The sequence below is a fragment of the Martes martes genome (genome assembly GCF_963455335.1).
Source record: "Martes martes genome assembly, chromosome: 18".
Taxonomy (NCBI): domain Eukaryota; kingdom Metazoa; phylum Chordata; class Mammalia; order Carnivora; family Mustelidae; genus Martes; species Martes martes.
Genome location: NC_137906.1, coordinates 24,812,067 through 24,830,948, shown reverse-complemented (window position 1 = coordinate 24,830,948; position 18,882 = coordinate 24,812,067). Strand labels below are relative to the sequence as shown.

Below are 18,882 nucleotides of genomic sequence, written 5' to 3'. Positions count from 1 at the left end.
TGTTTTTGTTTTTGTTTTTAAATGATCACAAAACCAAAAAGAGTTCTGGTCCAGGCTCCAGCCTCGGCCTCCCCAGAAGTCCTGGCCAGAATAGAGGGTGACAGACCGAGGGGCCCATTCCTGGGACAGCCTGGCGCTCGGCTCCCCAAGCATGAACTTTTGGGGCTGGTGGGGTTGGCGTCCCTCGGGGGACGGCCTGGCCTCTGGACTAGAGGGGCCAGCGTAGTAATGCGCCAGGCAGATTGTCTGGATACGGAATCCACACTGGACACTATATGATGAATGAATCAAGGCCAATAATAAAGATGTTTCCTACCTGAAAACAAAAACAAAACAGAACAAAAAACTTATCCCATACAGAGTCAAGAAAAGCCAAGCTCTAGTTATACTACTTCTCTGTCCTTATTCTGTGTCTCAATTACTCTACAGTCAATTTACTTTAAGTAAGCAAGTTTGCACAAACGGTTACCAACAAATATTAAATAAATCAATGTATCAGGAAATTTTAAATACACCTAATTGGGACATGGTACTGAAAAGCATTTTATTTCCCTCTCGTCGTTTCAATGGCACTGCAGATTCTCTGGACAAATAACTGTCCATTTGAGAAAAATTATTTCTAATTCAACAGTGTGACACATGTGGTCAACAGCATCTGAAAGCTGGAGAAGAAATGAAGTTGCGTGGAGTCCATTTATGTTCACAAATGGCACCACACAATGCCTCCACGTCTTCAAAACTTATCTATGTATTTATTGATTTCTTGAACCAACCACCGACACCTACTACATGTCAGACATGGCTCTAAGTGTTTTATTAATGTTAAATATCATTTCATCTTTACAATCATCTGTGAAGTGGGATTATTACCATCCCCATTTCTCCCATCAGGAAACTGACACGTACAATGCTTTAGCAACACGGCTCCTAAGAGGCAGAGCTAGGATCTGCTTGGGTCTGGACCCCATGTTTTAAATCACTATGATTAGTTTCCAAGAATCTACAAAAAGTACAAGTCTTCACCCCAAACCTTGGCTTTGCCCACCCTACAGTCCGCACGTGCCCCGAGCTTCAAGGACATTCTCTCAATTCCTTCAACAGTTCACACTCCTTCCCTGCTCTAACTGAACACCTTCCCACATCCGCCTTGATTTCTTAGCCTCCTGCTCAGGAAATTACAAACTCTAATGCACCCTGTATTTCTCAGCACTCAATGCAAAACAGTAATGATGAATTTCACGGGTCATTATTTCCTTCCTGTCTTTTCCAACCAGGTAGGGAGTCCCTCACACATCCTGTCAGATCTATTTATCATGTATTCCAATCACTGATACCCACAACCCACCCAAAAGGAAGGCCATTCCCCCTACACACACACACACACACACACACACACACACACCCTGACTGGCCGGATCACAGGTACACCCCCTCCCCCCGCCCCGACTGGCCTGATCGCAGGTGCACGGTGGGGATTCTGACAACCCATAGTGGAATGTAACCTACTCAAGAGGGAGAACGGAACTTCTCCCCCGTCAACACTACACTTACTGGCTTCAAGTCGGTCTTCGAGCAGGACTTGAGCCCCAACGAGGCTGAAACCTCATCTGCCTGGTTCGGCCGCATTCGCACTCTCGCATAATTAGCAGCTCCATAAAGGAAGCCCCGTTCTGGGCTCTTCACAGGTGCGAAACGAGGGGCGCACGAGCTGACAGCAACCTTTTGGCAAACCAGTGTATTCCTGAGACAGAGGCCCGCCTCCCAGCGAGGCCCCAGCCCCCCGGGTACACAGGGCCCTGACACCATGCCCTACAGGTACCTCTGCGCAGAGAAGCATCTTCCCAAGGGCTGCTCGCTCCTTCGTCCTCTGCGTCGACCTTGAGGAGGAAGTACAGGAGGTGAAAAGGGGCGTCCTCACACCAGTGGCCACGGGTCTGGAGGTTCTGAGGTGCTGCGCCCACCCGGGCAAGGTTGCGGGATCCTGAGACGCCAGGCCAGAAGCAAGCCTCACAGAAGGCTGCAAAAGGGGGGCTGCTTCTCCCCAGGCTCAGTGACTGAGGCGTCTCAGGGACCTGCCCACGTCAGCCGTCCTAACACCCTTCCCGCTCATTGGCGCCTGTGCCCACACGCTGACTGCACAATTTCCCCGCTCCCTGGGCCTTCGGAAAGCATCACTGGATAGCTCTCTGGGCCCCGCCCACACAACCCTGGGCGCACACACTCTCTCCCACTCCCACCTGGGAGGCCTCGGTCACACCACCGTCCTCCTCTGCTGCTGCTGTTTTCTGAGTTTCGCCTCTCTGAGTTCATCACAAGCTTTAGATGGCTGTAGTCGGTACAAAATCCAGCTCTCTGGAACAGAATTGCTTTAGCACCCTTTTCAAAACGCAGATGGGCATATTTGTGGGGACGATTTCTGGGTTCTTTGCTCTGCTCTGTTCTATGTGTCTGGCCTTCTGCAAATACCACACAGGCTTCCTTATCATAACTACTACTAAGTTCTGAAACTCCAGAGACTGTGTTCCCACATTAGTATTATTTTCAAAATTGTTTTCGAAACTACTCTAATTCCTTTCTCCTTCCACATACATTTTAGAATATTTTTGTCTATCTCTACAAAAATGAACAAAGCTGACAGGATTTTGATAGCAATGGCATTAAATCTCTCTATCAATCTGGGAACAACTGACATCTTTACGATGCTTAGCCTTCCAAATCACGAACATGCTGTATCTCTCCATTTATTTATATCTTTGATTCCCTATATCAGTGCTAAATAGCTTCCAGCATGTGATGTCTGGACAGGCACTGTTAGATTTATCCAAAAGTAGTTTCTTTGTACGAGTAACTGTGAATGTGTTTGATGGTGGAGCCTACATATTCATTGCTAGCAAAGAGCAATACCACTTACCTTTATCCTGTATACTGTTTCACTGTGAAATTCCATGATTAGCTCTAAGAAGAATGACTCTGTCATACCCTCTTGCGGCATAAGGCCTGAAATAAGATTCCGTATTAAGCGCTGTCTTGACACCTGGAAGGTCAAGGAGGGACTCAAATGGCATCATGCACGTTCTCCTCTCCCTCTTCCCTCACAGGGGCGATCTCGTAACCAAACACCCTTCTCATCATAGGGACTAGCCATAGAGCTTTTGGGTTTTTGGGGAGCAGCGTTCAGTTCCCTAGAAGCCCACTCAATTCTTCAAGGAAGCCACTCACACCCTCCCATGGGAACCAGGACCTGCCACACCCTCTTGTTTCAAGCAAGTCTTGCCTTCCAAGGCCCTGCTGGTTCTCTCTGTTCTCAAGCGCGATCTCTGTGCAGTCCTGCACGGTGTGTGGTATCCTCCTCCCCTGAAGTGTGAGTATATGTGACTGGTAAACTGTTGTCACTCACACGTGTCGGGTGTCAGGGCATCCCCACAAGTCTGGAGCAGGTATCTCTCTCTCTCATCGGGGACCTGAGGAGAAGGTGATTAAAACAAGTGGCATCACAAACAGGGTGTCCCTGTGTTAAATGAGGACACGGGGGTCAGCTTGACCTGCTCCTTCGCTAATTAACCAGCTTCAGACCTGACAGTCACAATCTGGGAGGGAACTGGCCATCACTGGCCAGCTTGTGAGTCAGCTCGCATTCTGTTATCTCAAATGGAGGTCGCCATCCATTTCCAAACTAATGTCCCATCCTTGCCAACAAGGTGAGAATGAATGAGAATTGACTGTATCCTGGGGGGAGGTGTCACCTCTGTGACCTGCATGGGGCCTGTATTGGTCTCCAAGGCTCCCCCCTGAGGTTGGCAACCGCAGGACATGCTGACTGGTGGGCTTGAGTTCCAGGGACTGGGTGTTGGGCCAGTGCTTGATGCTGACGTCCAGATCCTATGGGGGAAAGCGCACCCCAAGCACAGTCCTGGGGGTGACTCTCTGTGTTGTGAGTGGAAAGGAGGGAGGCCCGGATCCCAGGGAAATGTAAGAATGGCACACTGAGGGGATCAATTCCCACCTTGACTTATGCCAGGAGACTTGAAACCATACAACCATCGCCACGACAGAAGCTCCAAGGCTGATGATGCTGATTTGAGACACTCTGCAAGAAAAAACCGAGAAAGAGGAGCAGGGCAAAAAGACACTCCCCCACCCCACACGTATATCCAGGAAGACACAAACCCAAGCAAAGGAGGACTGGAAGAGAGAAAACTGAATACAGTAGGTAGGGACCCCCCCCCCCAACGACTAATTCAACATAGGTTCAAAATTTGATCCAACTGTAAATCCAACATTTACAAGGGCACCTGGGTGGCTCACATGGTTAGTCGTCTGACTTCAGCTCGGGTCTTGATCCCGGGATCCTGGAAGAGAGCCCCATGTCAAGCTCCCTGCTGGGCAAGGAGTCAGTCTGCTTCTCCCTCTACCTCTCCCTGCGCTCCCCCTGGGTCCTGCTCTGTCACACTTGCTCGCTCGCGCTCTCTCTCTCTCTCTCTCTCAAAGGAATACATAAAATCTCTAAAAAATAAAAAATAAAAAGGAAATCCAAAATTTACTAAAACAATTTCACTGGCAAAATTAAAAGGAGGCCAACTGCCATCTGTGCCTCTACAACATAGGTTCTGAATGATCTCTAATGTTGCTAAGATGCACCGGTTGGCTAACCTTCACGGACTTAATTCAAATTCTGTTTATAGCAAGTATAATCACCATAGATTCTACCTTCTGTATTTAATGCTTTGACATCTCAGGCCTTGCTGACTTTGGAGGGACTGTCCCTGGCAGGCTTACTTAGTTCCTAGAGATGCTCAACAGCTTGCCTACCGGCAAAGCTTTCACATGTTAAGCAACCAATTCGGAGCCTTTACCCCCAACCACCTCTTGTAAGAAACTCTTACTCTGGGCCACTATCCCCTGCCCTGATCACCCCAGGGGCAGGGACACACTACTCCAGACAGACACCACTGTGTCCCGGAACCCACTGACAGGACACAAACTAAGCAGTCTTAAACGTGCTTACCCGGACTCACCTGCCCCTTGCCATGGAAACCACAATAAAGGGTCTTGCCCGTATTGTCTGTCCCTTCACTCCCTCTTTCTCCTGACCGACCCTGGTGCTTCCCTGGGCGGCCCTCCATGGCTCTCAGGACCTCCTTTCTCGGGATCAGGGAGTCTGCAAACGCTTCTTGCGTTGTGAGAGTTACTTATATATCTGCTTACCTTACTGTACCTGATTAAATAAACCCCTGTACCCTTAAAACACCAGAGACACATGGGGGCTCAGTGGGTTGAGCTTTTGGCTCAGGTCAGGATCTCGGGGTCATAGGATCGGGTCCCATGTCCGGCTATGTGCTCAGGGTGGAGTCCGCTTGCAATTTTCTCTTCCTCTGCCCTTCCTTCCCCGCCACCGCCCCCTGCCCCTGCTCCTTGCTAGCTCTCTCTCTCTCTCTCTCCTGCTCTCTCCTTAAAATAAAGAAACAGAGTCATTATAAAAAACCATGACGGAGCCCAACAAATTTAAAGATGGGGAATATTTTGCTATTATAGATTTGGCCAATATGTTCTGTTCAGTGCCAATTTCAACATCCTCTCAGTCACACGTCCCTTGACCTTGAAAGAGAAACGATTTACTTTGTTATGCACAGGGCACCCAAACCGCTCTGCTATCATAGGCAAACTGTGGGCAGGATCGTACTGCACCCAGCTTTCTCCAGGAACATAGATGGCACATCACATTTAGGACATCCTACTGTGAGGATATTTGTTTGACAAACTTCTTAAGGATGCGGGGCTTCCTGTCAGTTAAGTGTCTGCCTTGGGCGCAGGTCCTGATCTCAGGGTGCTGGCAACAAGCCCTGCATCAGGCTCCCTAATCAGCGGGAAGCCTGCTTCTCCCTCTCCCTCTGCCCCTACCAGCCCCTTGGACTCTCTTTCTCGTGTTCTATCAAGTCACTAAATAAATCCTTAAAAAGAAAAAAAGGACATAGAAGTCCAACATCTTTCAGTCCTTCCTGGGTTGTGGAGGCAACATATTCCTTGTTTATAAATTTCATGGAAGCCCATTTCAGCTGTTACTTGTCAATGAGCCCATGCTAAGGGGGGAGGGTCTCCCCTCCACAAAAGGCTCTAGGATCTGTGCAAGTAAAAATTACCTGTTGGGGGTGACTGGGTGGCTCCGTTGGTGAAGCGTCTGCCTTTGTCTCAGGTCCTGATCTCGGGATCCTGACATCGAGCCTGGCAGGGGGTTCCCTGCTCGGTGGGGAGCCTGATTCTCCCTCTCCCTTTCAGCCCCTCTTCCAGCCAGAGCTCTCTCTTAACTACATAAATAAAAGCTTTAGAAAAAACCACCTGTTCGTGCCCGGGTCAAAAGGCTGTAGCAGCCTCCTCTTCCGCTTCCTGGAGTCCCTGGACCACCCATGCTATCCGTCCATTGTCCATGGGCTCCCAATGCAAGAAACGGCCCTCCTTGGCCCTGGTTAGAGACCATCAGAGCAGCAATTGCTGGCCATGCACTGGGCTCTCCTGGAAACAGAGTCTCTCACAGACTCTGAGCCTTCCTATCCAGCTGTCTATTATTCTCTGGGTCATGGCACCCCCACCAGCTTCATAGAGTCACCAAGGCCTACTTGCTACAGGCTGAAGCCAAAGTCTGCATATCCTACCTGCAGGTGAAGGTGGCGGCTTCTGTCCACAGTGCGCTGCCAGATTCCATGGTGCTGGAGGACGTCAGCTCTTCCTTCGACCCCTTGGCCACCCAGGGATTCCCTGGGGATCAACTGCGTGAACATCAATGGAAGTTAGTACGTTTTGGGTTTGATGACCACATCTCCCTCCTGCTCACGTGACAGCTTCACATCCTAGAGAAGCACCTGTCCCATGCCTTAAGAGTCTCAGCATGAAATGGATGTCCATATATCAGAGTCCACTGTGATGGAAAGCCCGAGATTAAGATTCAATAGGAAGTGTTGTCTTGGCACCCGGTAACTTTGGAGGGCCTCAAATGGCCTCACTCCATGTTCCCTTCCCACTCTGCTCCCACAGATCAGATCCCCTGGCCAACAAGCCCTCCTTAGCACAGGGACCAGGCACAGTTTCTTCCCGAGTGAGCTCCAGTGCCCTGACAGCCTGTGCAATGATCCGGCAAGCCAATCAGTCCCTCCTGCAGGAAGTAGGGCTCACCTTCACTCTCCTCTTACTACATAGTCTGCACGCGCAGCCTTTGTCCATTACGTTCCCAGGTGCAACATCCCCCGTGGCCCTGCATGCTGTGTGTGTCCCTCCTTTCCTACAACCCTATTATAGGCCCCGAATTAATTACGGTGGAGCTCAGCTGTGCAGCCTCTGGACATCCCATAACGTTAGGGTGGGAATCCCTCCCTTTACCAATGGGTGAAGAAGAGAAGAATGAAATTCTTTCTCATTTGTACCTTTGTCAAGGCACAATGAGGAGGCACATGGGCTTGAAGTGATTTGGATAGTAATCTATTTGGGGCTTGCAAGAATTCACCTGGACCTACAGGGCGGCCTTTATGTGAACGATGAAGAGGAAGGAAGGCCGCGAAGGCAAGGGCTTGGATGGTCTCTTAAAGGTCCAACTCCAGGCGGTGGGGGAACCCTCCAGTAATTACAGCAGGGAAGGAACATCACATTGTCATCTCAGTCCACCCTGACAGCCGTGTGCAGAATGGATTCAAGGGAGGCCGAGAGTGGAACCGGCAAGATCGGTCGGGAGTCCACTGCACCAGTCTGAGACAGGAGTGGGTGAATCAGAGCACTGACAACAGGAAGGCAGGGAAGGAATGACCGTATTTGCAGGCCGAAGAGACAGCAGAATGGAAAACTAATGGAATGAGGTCCTTAAAGAGATCTGAATGGATCCTTTCCAAGGTACAATGGAACAATTCGCCTGGAAGGGCAAAGGAAGATTTGAAGGGGCTTTTGAGCAAATGAACAAGGGAGCTGACCATGGACATTCCAGGGAAAAACCGCTTAAAGGCTGATCGAGAGGAGCTGCTTCTATAATTTAGGGTGGAACCATAAGCTACTGGGTTTTCAATTAAAGAATAAGATGGAATTCACTCCCATTTCAAATGGTCTCTAAGGCAGAGTGATTTGGGAAAAAAAAAGAAAAAGCAAGTCAGAGAATACTATACTCCTAAACAGGCAAACATACATAAGGCCTGAGAGAAATCAGCTTACCCATAGTGTGCTTTTCCAGACAACAGAAAAGGAAATGATTTTTAAAAACTAGAAAATAAAAAATAAACGAAGAGAAATGAGACTTACCTGGGAAAAGCGAACTTGCAATTTTTTTTACCTTATATTCATCCTGTACTTTTGTGCTATTCACCTCGTTTCCCGTATAAGCAGTGTGTGCTCGTATACCTGATACATTTGGAACACTAAAACAAGTTGATGTGTTCTCTACATAAGGTATACATAGACACCTGGCCCTTGTGAAAACCTTCAAGCATTACAAACATTGTTGGAAGAATCCTTTGACCACAGCCTCCAAGCCCAGCAGTGTCGACTCTCCTACAAAAGTCAGCACTGCTGTGGCATCTGGGTGGCTCAGTCTGTTAACGGTCTGCCTTTGGCTGGTGTCATGATCCCGGGGTCCTGGGATCAGGTCACAGGTCAGGATCCCTGCTCCGTGGGGAGCCCGCTTCTCTCTCTCCCTCTGATGCTCCCCCTGTGTGTGTGCCCTCAATTTCTGTCCAAAAAAAAAATAAAAATCTTAAAAAAAAAAAAAGAAGTCACCAGTGTTTTCACTTTGGCGAATACTTCTGCGGTCATTAAGAGACCCCTTTTTGGTTAAGTCATAAAAGAATACGTTTCTTAAGCTGAAAGCAAAACCGCGAATGTTTGACATTTTGAAAAAGAACCTTAGGAGATAAGGTAGACACAGAGAGTGACCTGGGATCTTCAAAGCGTGGTCTCACTCTGGCTTGACAATCGTCTATTTCTTTGAGAGGTCTTTGGCCGCCATTCCAACCTTCTCGGCAGGTGACAGTATATGCGGCGTGTACGTGGGTAAAGCATCAGTGACAGCACTTAGAAGAAGGTGCTCTGATCGATCCATTTCCGGTCCAGGTGGGTTAATAAGAGCCACAGTTGTGGTGTGGGGCTTGACATCTTTTTTTGGGGGTGTGGATCCCAGGGTAGCGTTCAGTCGTGGTGGGCCTTGTTGCTTAGGCACTTTTCCCCTCCCTCCTGAATCTGGAGGCTTCACGTCATGAGCAGAGGGTTTGGGCGGTGGAAAAGCTGATTGAGATTCCGCTTCTAGAAACTGGAGGAAAAGTCCTGAAAAAGAATGCTTGGCCACAGCTTGGTGATCTGGCTTCGCAGGTGTGTTGGGGGCGCTTTTGGATCCAGGCCCCCCAGTCACCCCGCCGGGCACACCCGCGGGCTCTTGGCTGCGCAGCTGCCGCAGCTGGTCTTCTGGGATCCCCAGCGTGCTTGCCATCAACCTCAACGCTTCCTGCCGTTCCGCATCAGCTGCCTGCAAAGATCCCACGAAGAGTCTCCTTAGGAGGCTTTTGTCCACCATTCCTTCCAACTGACTTACTAAGGTCATCAGTTTCTTCTGTGTGTCCTCCAGTATCTCCTGCTGGACCTCATTCTGTTTCTTGAACTCTTGGAGTTGGTCTTCCTTCACCTCCAAGTCGGCATTTGTTTGATGCAATCGTCCCTGTAACGACATCACTTTTCCTTCCAGGGCGTCTGCCTTTTCCCTCCACTCGGCCAGTTCCAGCTTGAGGTTCGCTAGTCTTCGATCACAGTGCCTTCCCTCTTCCTGGGAGGCGGCGAGCCGGAGCACAGCTTCCTCCTGCTGGGTGACCACGTGCAACTGCTCCCGCAGCGACTCTACCTGCAGACTGGCTCCGTGGCTGGCCTTTTCCATGGCCGCGGAAGACAAAACGAGTTTTCCCTGCAAGACCGTCACTTCCTCTCTTAGCTGAGCCACTTGGTCTTCCGAGGCCAAAGCTTCCCAGTGACGAGAATCTTGGGCGTCTGCAGCGAGGTGCCGCTCTCTCTCCAGCTCCTGGCTTAGGAGCAATTCTCTCTCACGTAACTGGTGAACCTCCTTCTGGAGGGCACAGGCTTCCCTCTCTTTCTCTGTCAGTGCCAACTCAATGTCATCTCTCTCCTGTTGACACACAGCTGCCTTTTCCTGCATTGACCGAACGGCGTCGACGAGCCGGTTCAATTCTCTGGTCTCAGCCTCTTCTTTCTCTGGCAACAGTTGCTCCAACGTGAGTACCTTCTCTTTCGTCCCAGCATGCTGGGATGCCTCCTCTCGCCGCATCACTGAAAGCAGCCGATTTGTCTCTTGCATCGCCTGATTTTCCATTTCCTCTTCTCTAGATCTTTCCACAATCTGTGCATTTTCCTCTTTCAGCCGACACACATCCATTTCGAAATCTGCTATCCTCTCCTTCAGATTGGTGACTGCCTGCCTCAGCAGCTCATTCTCACTCAGCTGGCTCCTGAGCTTCTCCTGTAAAGAAAGCAGCTCCTCACTTTTCGCTTGGATTTGGAGCTCCTGAGCCCGAAGGGAGTTTTGTAGAACGGCCGGTTTCTCCTTCCGCTGCTCCATGTGGGAATCGCAATCGCTGTGTTCCCGGGGTTTGCCTTCTCCTTCCCCCGTGGCAGCCCCTGAAGCAATCCATCTCTGCTGATCCTCCCGGAGGGTTCGAATCATTGGATCTTTTCCTTGCCCTGATTTTCTGAGCTCCTCTACCTCCTCTCGGAGCACCTGAGAAGACTCACTCACTAGGTCAGATTTCGTGGCCTTCAGGGAGTCGGCTGCCTCTGCGGAGTCGCTGGAGGGCTGGAGGAAAATCGCGTCAAGGTTCCCTAAAAGGAGGTCCTTGGCATTGCAAAGCTCCCCGATGCGGAGCTGAAGTTGGGCCAGTTCCTTCTCTAGCTCTTGGAAGTTTATTTCATGGCCTTGGCAAGTTTGGATCTGGTCAAGAGAGGCTGTCTGCGGTTTCAAGACGTTCTCGCTGTTGGTGCAAGCCCACGCCCGGAGCTGTCGCAGATCTCTCTGAAGCTGGGGTGACTCACGCTTCAGATTTTGGACCGTGGTCAGCACCTGCTCTTTCCACTCCTCCATGATCTTCACTCGCTGTGTCAACCTGTCCCGTTCCTGTAGAAGTTGCTGGAACTGATCGATACGAACTCCTCGAACCTCATGACCAGTGCTGGGTGTTTGTAGGATCGTCAATAAACTCTGGCATTTCTGACTTAATGCATCCACTTCCAGGTCTTTTTCTTGAATGATGTGTGACAAGTTCCAAATCATTTCTCTCAACACCTCCTGGATGCTGCTTTCCATTTTCGTGGCCAGTTTTTGATTTTCCTCTTGCATCCTCTGGAGGTCTGCTTCCCTGGCAGCAAGTCGATCGGTCATTTCGTGATAGTCCCTTTTCAGATTGCTATTCTCCCTCGTCTTCTCATTTAGGACGGCCAAGACCCGTTCGCTTTCCAAAGCACACTCTTGCAATTGCCGCTGAAGGTGTTCCACGTGCCTGTTCTGGCTGTCAGAAGCCGCAGAGATGCTGCTGGAAAGACCCTGAATCTCCACATCCTTTTGCTGGATAATCCGAGTGAGTTTCCCGATCTCCTCTTTGGAGAGCCGATCCACCTGCTCGGTCAGTCGGATGTTCTGTTCAGTGAGAAGCTGCATCTCCAGTTCCTGTTCTTGGATTCCTTGGACTAATCTTTGAATTTCGGCTTTAGATGGATCACGCTCTTCACTTCCGTTCTCTCTGGGGAGAGGCTGGCTTGCTCGCACTTCCTCATCCTCACAGGCTTCTCTTGGAATTTGCCGGCTTTCGTCGGGCAACTGGGCTTTCAGCTCTTCTAGCGCCACTTGCAGATTCCGAAGCATCTCATCTTTCGCTGCGAGGAGCTGAGCGTGTTCAGTGTTCATCTCCTCCTGCCGGTGTTGAAGACGGTCCACTTTCTCCTTCTGCTCCTGTAAGGACTGAAGCAGTGCTCTCTTCCCCTGCTGCTGGTTGTGAATGATCTTCTGTTGTTCTTTGATTTCCTCCTCGAGATCATCTTTTACCTCGTTGAGCTGAAAGACCTCACACTCTAGCTCTACGATCTCCTCTAGGACTTTAGGGTCAACCACGGGGACAGCAGGACTCTGTTGTGTGAGGCGCCCCAGGTCTTCGTCCACGTGAGGATGTTCGTCTGTCATGGATGGGAGACGCATGTCTTTGTCCTCCACGGATGCGGGTAAGGTGTCATGGCTTCTTAAGGTTTCGGTCGACTTACCGAATTCCTCCCGAAGCTCTGGCCTTTCTCTAAGTTCTTTGATGTACTGGTCTTGCTCTCCGATGTACTCTGTCAATTGCTTCTGCTCCTCCAAAGCAAAGGACAGCAGTTCTTTCGTTTCCTGGTGGTCGGCGTCCACCTGCTCCATCCTCTTTCGGAGGTGTAGTATCTCCAGGTCTTTCTGTTGGCCGAGCTGGATGAATCGTGCATTATCTACTGGGGACCAGTCTCTGAGACTTCGCTCAGACTTCTCTTCGAACAGCTTCTTTTCGGCCCGACACAGTTTTGCCACTAACCGTCCTTTCTCTATTTTTAAAGCCCTCACGGCAATGTTGTTCTTAAGAGAATCCTCGTTGTTGCGCAGAACTGATTCCTCCAGCTGATGTCTTGCATCTTGGAGCTCGTGAACCAACTTTTGCTTTTCTGCTCGGAGATCTGAAGCAAGGTTGTTCAAACTGTCGTTCAGCTGCTGCATTTGGGTAAGTTGTTGCCTCAACCTTCTGAGCTCCATTTCCCTTTCCTCAAGAAGGTCATCGTTCACGTTCCCGGCAGCGTCTTGGTTTTGTAGGTCTTTCATCCGTCGTTCATAGTCCATCAGTTGTTTGCGGTGCTGGTCAGTGAGGTCTGCAAGCTTCTGCTGGTGGACGTTTTGCAACACCGCCACTGCCAGCTGATGTTCGTCCATCTCCCGCATCCGCTGCTGCTCTAGGTCCCTGATGTGGCTCTTCAGTCGCCACACTGTTTCTGGGTCGATGGTATTTAGTCCCTGGGTGGAACACGGGCACAAAGTCTTCCAATGAGTCACTTCAGCCTCCAGGGTTTCAGTCTCACGGAGGCGTCTATTGATCTGTGCCTGGGATGAGATGACATCAGCCAAATCCGTGGCATCCCCAGGGAAAGTCCCTTTCCCCAGCACATGTGTGTGAGTATCAGAGATGTCCCTGGTCAAAGAGGTCTGGCTGCTGTCCAAGGCCCCTAGGGAATGGCCTAGGCCACAGCCCAGGCCACCAGCCCAGGAGAACATCTGGCGGTCAAACAACTGCCCTGGTCCGCGGTGAGAAAGCGTCCAGTCCAGTCGGACTACCCCGCCAAGTGTCACAGAACCCCTGCCTGCGCGAGGCTAAGAATCAAAAGCCAACTGCCGTTGCCAGGCAGCGCCTGCGTGGCCCTCCCTTACCCCCACCTCGCGTGCGCTCCCGCGCTCCCGCGCTCCCGCGCTCCCCCGCTCCCGCGCTCCCCCGCTCCCGCGCTCCCGCGCTCCCCCGCTCCCGCGCTCCCCCGCTCCCGCGCTCCCGCACGCCACTGCTGGGCAGGTAGTTCCAAACAGCCAAGGCCCTCTGGCCACTGGTCTGGGTCCCAGCCGCTCATGCTTGCAACTTCCCACACCAGGCCTGGGCCTTTGCCCTCCTTCCCCTGCTTTGCTGGCTGTCCTGGGGGGCCCCTAGTGCATGCCTCTGCCTGACTGCCCCCAGGTGCCTGCCGCCAAAAATGCACCTGGCCCTCGACTTCCCCCTAAGTGGGATCACAGTACACAAAGTCCAGCGGCATGAGCTTTCCACGCAATAGTATCTTTTTCATTGAGGTGAAAAGTACAGTCACACGCATCCATCCAGCTAGGAGAGAGGATCCTCGGTGCAGTTCACGGATGTCTACACCAGCGCAGACAACGGACCTCACGGAGACTTTGCGTATTTCCAGCCTCCAGAGACTCCAGAGTGTCCTGCCCCTCCTTGCCCCGTCAGCCCTGCGCGGACAGCTCGGACAGTGCCTTGGTTTGGTGGTTCTCTGGCCGCCGCTTGCCCCGTGCGTCTGTCGCCTCCGGAGGCTGTGCGCCTAGACCAGGGAGGCGGTTGCGCAGGACGGTGGAGGTGCCTGGTCCGCGGGTCCTCCGCTCTGCACAGAGTGGCCCAGGTGTGGGGCGGCAGAGGCCCGAGTCCGCCCCGCGGGGTCCCGGTCTGGCTCTAGTCCACCGGTTTTGGTCAGGAACCGCTCCCGCAGCTGCAGCGCCGGAGCCCGGCTGCCCGCCGCCGTCGCCATGGTGAAGCCGCAGCTGGCCAACCAGACCCCTGCAGGGGAATGCGCCCATTCCCGCCGCTGCGTTTGCGCGGGGTGGGGTCCGGGCTGGGAACAGGAGGGCTGGCTGCTCTCTTGGTGGCCTGCTCCGGTCCCCTGCCGCCACCACGCACCAGGCACAGGGGGTCCTGGGGACTGCGCCGCGCCACAGACTGGAGCCCAGCTCCGGGGCACCGCCAGAGTCCCAGAGGAGCCGCTTGGTGGGTCTGCCCTCGGAGACGCCCCCTGGGCGGGTCCCTGCCGCCCTCTGTCCTGGCCCCGCCCCGCATCGCCCTGGGGGGACTGCACCTGAGCCTTCCCCCTCCTTCCCCTGTATAGGTAATTTACATATAATATAAATATTGTATATATTTATGCTGGTGTCATATATAGATGTCGGCATATGCATACGTGATGTAATATATATTTTTATACATATTATATATTGCACATATACAAATGTAATATAATGTATAGGTACTATATATGTATTCCCCTCCCCCATATTTTTCAGATCTCCAATCACATGGCATCTCCAAACACTGGGTCTCCCCAGGACTGCACTGAGAAAATCTGTACCCAGATCTAGTGTATCCAGTTTCTCTTTTTATTTGAAAACACACTTCCGTTGTGCTTGCCTCTTCAAATCTTTGATATCCCTAATCCACTCATGACCCTTGCCTTTTTCTCTTTCGTTAGAGGTTTATTTTCATTCCATCCATTTTAGGGAAGAGAAACACCAGGTCTTCCAGAATCCAAAGACTAAAAGTTTAAACTAAAGAAGAACACACACACACACACGCATTCCATCTCTGAAGCATTTGTAGGTAAAACCCTTAAGGGCATACATTAATCAAGGATGGGTAGTGCTAACCCGTTTAAGTGGATAAAGAGGGCATGGCGCAGGCGGGCCTCACCAGAAGAGGACCTGTTGTAGGAAACAGAGAACAAGTCAGTAGAAAGGCGGACTAGAACGGTGGGAGACCAAGGGTGTAGGGCGCACGGGCAGGATCGAACTTGCTACAGAAAAGCGGAAGGACGTGGAGGTTTGTAGGGTAAAGGCCGAATGGCCCGGCGCACCGGCAGGGGTTGAGGGGGACGGGGAGCACTGCGGGAAGCTGGAGAGGATCGGACGCCAGCACTCCGACCTGAGAGGCGCGCCGCAGGCGCCGGGGGTTCAGAAGGCGGCCTGCACCGCAGAGGGGCGGAGGAGCGGGATCCCCGCGCTGGGGCTGCGAGAGCGCGGCGCAGCGCAGGGGCGTCTGGGCCCCTCCCGCCAAGCACGGCCCTTTGGGGAAAGGACGCGGCGCGCGGAGTTTTGACAGCCGCGGGAGCGGAGGCAGCCCGCTGTCTCGGGTGGGTTTTGCCGGGGGCTGGGGCTCTGCGGGCGGGGAGCGTAGCACACCGCTCGGACGTGGGGGTGGTGACGGTTGTGGGACCAAGAGGGGAGCGAGCGCCTCCTGCGGTTCTTGGAGTGAGGCCGCCCTGGTGGTCGCCGCCGGGGAGACTCGGAGCTGTTAGGTGAGCGCCCGCGGGCTCCCTGCCTGTAGCTCCTTCCCACCCGCCCAGCCCGTCCTTTTCTCCTCGGGGCACACCCCACCTTGCTGAAACCCCGAGATCCAGAGTGGTGTGCAAAAGTGCGCCCTAGCTTTGTAAAAGTTCTGGACAATTTAGGTGGGTTACTGAAATGCTGAGGAAAATTGGAAATGACATTTTTTCCCCCTTTACAGGGTACAGGACTGAAGTCACTCCGTGTCATCTAATTTGATTTCTACTTGAAATTGTCCTGTGTATGTAGTGTTAAAATATAGTGTGTGGGGGCGCCTGGGTGGCTCAGTGGGTTAAGCCTCTGCCTTCGGCTCAGGTCATGATCCCAGGGTCCTGGGATGGAGCCCCGCATCGGGCTCTCTGCTAGGCGGGGAGCCTGCTCCCCCCCCCCGCCCCCCGCCCTCTGCCTGCCTCTCTGCCTACTTGTGATCTCTCTCTCTGTCAGATAAATAAATACAATCTTTAAAAATATATATAGTGTGTGCGTGCAGTAACTACAAAATAAGTAAGTTTATTTTCAAAAACTTGTATTTAAAACGGAATTTAATTTTTTTTTAAGATTTTTATTTATTTGACAGAGAGAGCAAGAGAGGGAAGACAAGCAGCGGAGTGGGAAAGGGAGAAGCAGGCAACTCCCGCCCCAGCAGGACGCCCAATGCCTGGACTCGATTTTAGGACCCTGGACAGAAGGTAGACGCTTAATGACTGAGCCACCCTGGTGCCCTAAAATGGAATTTTTTTTTTCCCTAAAATGGAATTTTAAAATGCTTTAAGATTTTAAGGAATCTGGCTGCCTTTAGTTTTTTCTAGGTTTTTTTTAGACGGTTTTTGAAAACCAACAGTTTTGACAAAGGACATAATTTTTTGTTTGGGGACATAAAGTTTTAACGGTTCTGAACAAAACATGTTAAGTGTGAAATAGAGAATAAAACATCTCTCTGAGAGACCTACCTCTAGGACCAAGCGTTGTATCTGACACATTGTGGACATTTAACAAATGATTGCAGAATGGGGGAATTCTCTTTTTAAGTGGACAGACTTGTTTTAAGAAGCCATTTAAACCCATCATGCCCATTATATGATCCTCACACATCTTTGGAACCTTTAGTAGACAAGCTTGCCTAGACAGTTACCTTTGAATACACCTGACCAAATCCCACCGGAGGAGCTTCTCTTTCAGGAGATCTGCAGTGGGATCCCAGAATCTGTCTTTTAACCAGCCAGGTGATTTTTATGCACAGCCAAATAAAGGATCCATCTCAAAGAGGCTGGGATCTCAAGGCTGTGCCACCAGAATTGTACAACCAGGTTTCAAGAACTAGGGTGGCTGTGAGGATTTTGTGCACTAAAGAATGGCCTTCCTTTCTCTCTGCATGTCAAGTTAATTTCCTCTACTATATTAGTCTTTACTCCCAGAGTCGGATGCTGCTGCTGCTGGTTTACAGACTCACCTCATTACATTTTACCATCAGAGAAGATTTTGTCCCGCTCAAATTCGAAAACGACTAGAAGGATTCAGATTGATCTTACTGAGATTGTGTATGCCAATCATTTTGATGTACAAAAAAGAAGATCTCACCACCTCACACCAGTCAGAGTGGCTAAAATTAACAAGCCAGGAAATGACAGATACTGCCGAGGATGCGGAGAAAGGGGAACCCTCCTACACTGTTGGTGGGAATGCAAGCTGGTGCAGCCACTCTGGAAAACAGCATGGAGGTTCCTCAAAAAGTTGAAAATAGAGCTACCCTACGACCCAGCAATCGCACTACTGGGTATTTACCCTAAAGGTACAAATGTAGTGATACGAAGGGGCACGTGCACCCGAATGTTTATAGCAGCAATGTCCACAATAGCCAAACTATGGAAAGAACCTAGATGTCCATCAACAGATGAATGGATAAGGAAGAGGTAGTATATATATACAATGGAATACTATGCAGTCATCAAAAGAAATGAAATCTTGCCATTAGCAATGGCATGGATGGAATTAGAGGGTATTATGCTTATTGAACTAAGTCAAACAGAGAAAGACAATTATCACAGGATCTCCCTGATAGGAGGAAGTTGAGAGGCAACGTGGGGGGTTGGCGGGGTAGGAAAGGAAAAAATGAAACAAGATGGGATCTGGAGGGAGAAAAACCATAAGAGACTCTGAATCTCACAAAACAAACTGAGGGTTGCTGGGGGTGGGGGAGGGAGAGGGTGGTTGGGTTATGGACATTGGGGAAGGTATGTATGTGCTAGGGTGGGTGCTGTGAAGTATGTAAACCTGGTGATACACACACCTGTACCCCTGGGGCTAATAATACGTTATATATTTAGATTTAAAAAATTAAAAATGAAATAAAATATCAACCTTTGGAAAATAAAATTTTTAAAAAAGATCTCAACTTCCATATAGATCTCATGTTTAGAGTGAGAGAAGATCAGTTCTTCAAGGGCCAGTACAGAAATAAATGCAGCATAGAGTGCCTTTTTTGTAATTGGCATGTGTCATATAATTGCAGAACCATAATTCCCTAATAATACTCATTAATATTGAGCACTTATGATGTAAGCACTGTGTTAAGCACTATATAAATATAAGCTCAGCTAATAACGAGTTAAATAGGTACTGTCGTATACCCATCTTACAGATGAGAAAACAGAGACAAAGCTATGTAGTTTAACCACAATTCCTCAGATTAAAAAAGTGGTATACTGGGATTTAAACTCAATTAATCTGGCTTCAGAGCTAGTCTCTTAAACTCTTGCAGGGATTAAGAACATACTGCTTCTCAAAAGAAGGGAATTTCTGTTCCAATGAGGCTGTAGTTCTCAACCAGGTCCAATTCTGTCCTGCGAAGATATTTGGCAACATCTAGAGACAATTTTGGTTGTCACAGCTGGGAACGTGGGTGCCACCGGCATCTAAAGGATAGATGCCAGGGTTGTTGTTGAACATTGTGCAATATACGTATAGCCCACCACAGCGAAGAATGATCTGGCCCAAATGTCAGTAGTATC

The 18,882-nt window shown here is 50.5% G+C and overlaps 1 long non-coding RNA gene across 3 annotated transcripts in view; it reads right to left on the bottom strand.

Annotated features, from left to right (window-relative positions):
* Positions 1-19: 19 nt before the first annotated feature.
* LOC308359118 overlaps positions 20-18,882 on the bottom strand; it is a 33,767-nt gene continuing 14,904 nt past the window's right edge. The window contains exons 2-10 of one of the 3 annotated variants that reach the window (XR_013968378.1): positions 6,648-6,761; positions 6,138-6,302; positions 4,004-4,349; positions 3,275-3,461; positions 2,912-3,034; positions 2,238-2,352; positions 1,820-1,877; positions 1,552-1,719; positions 20-316 (exon numbers count right to left, since the gene is read on the bottom strand). This is a non-coding gene — a long non-coding RNA (uncharacterized lncRNA). Of the gene's footprint in view, positions 317-1,551; positions 1,742-1,819; positions 1,878-2,237; positions 2,353-2,911; positions 3,035-3,274; positions 3,462-4,003; positions 4,350-6,137; positions 6,303-6,647; positions 6,762-18,882 lie in introns of all 3 variants that reach the window. The other 2 variants (XR_013968376.1, XR_013968377.1) reach the window with 2 other exon arrangements.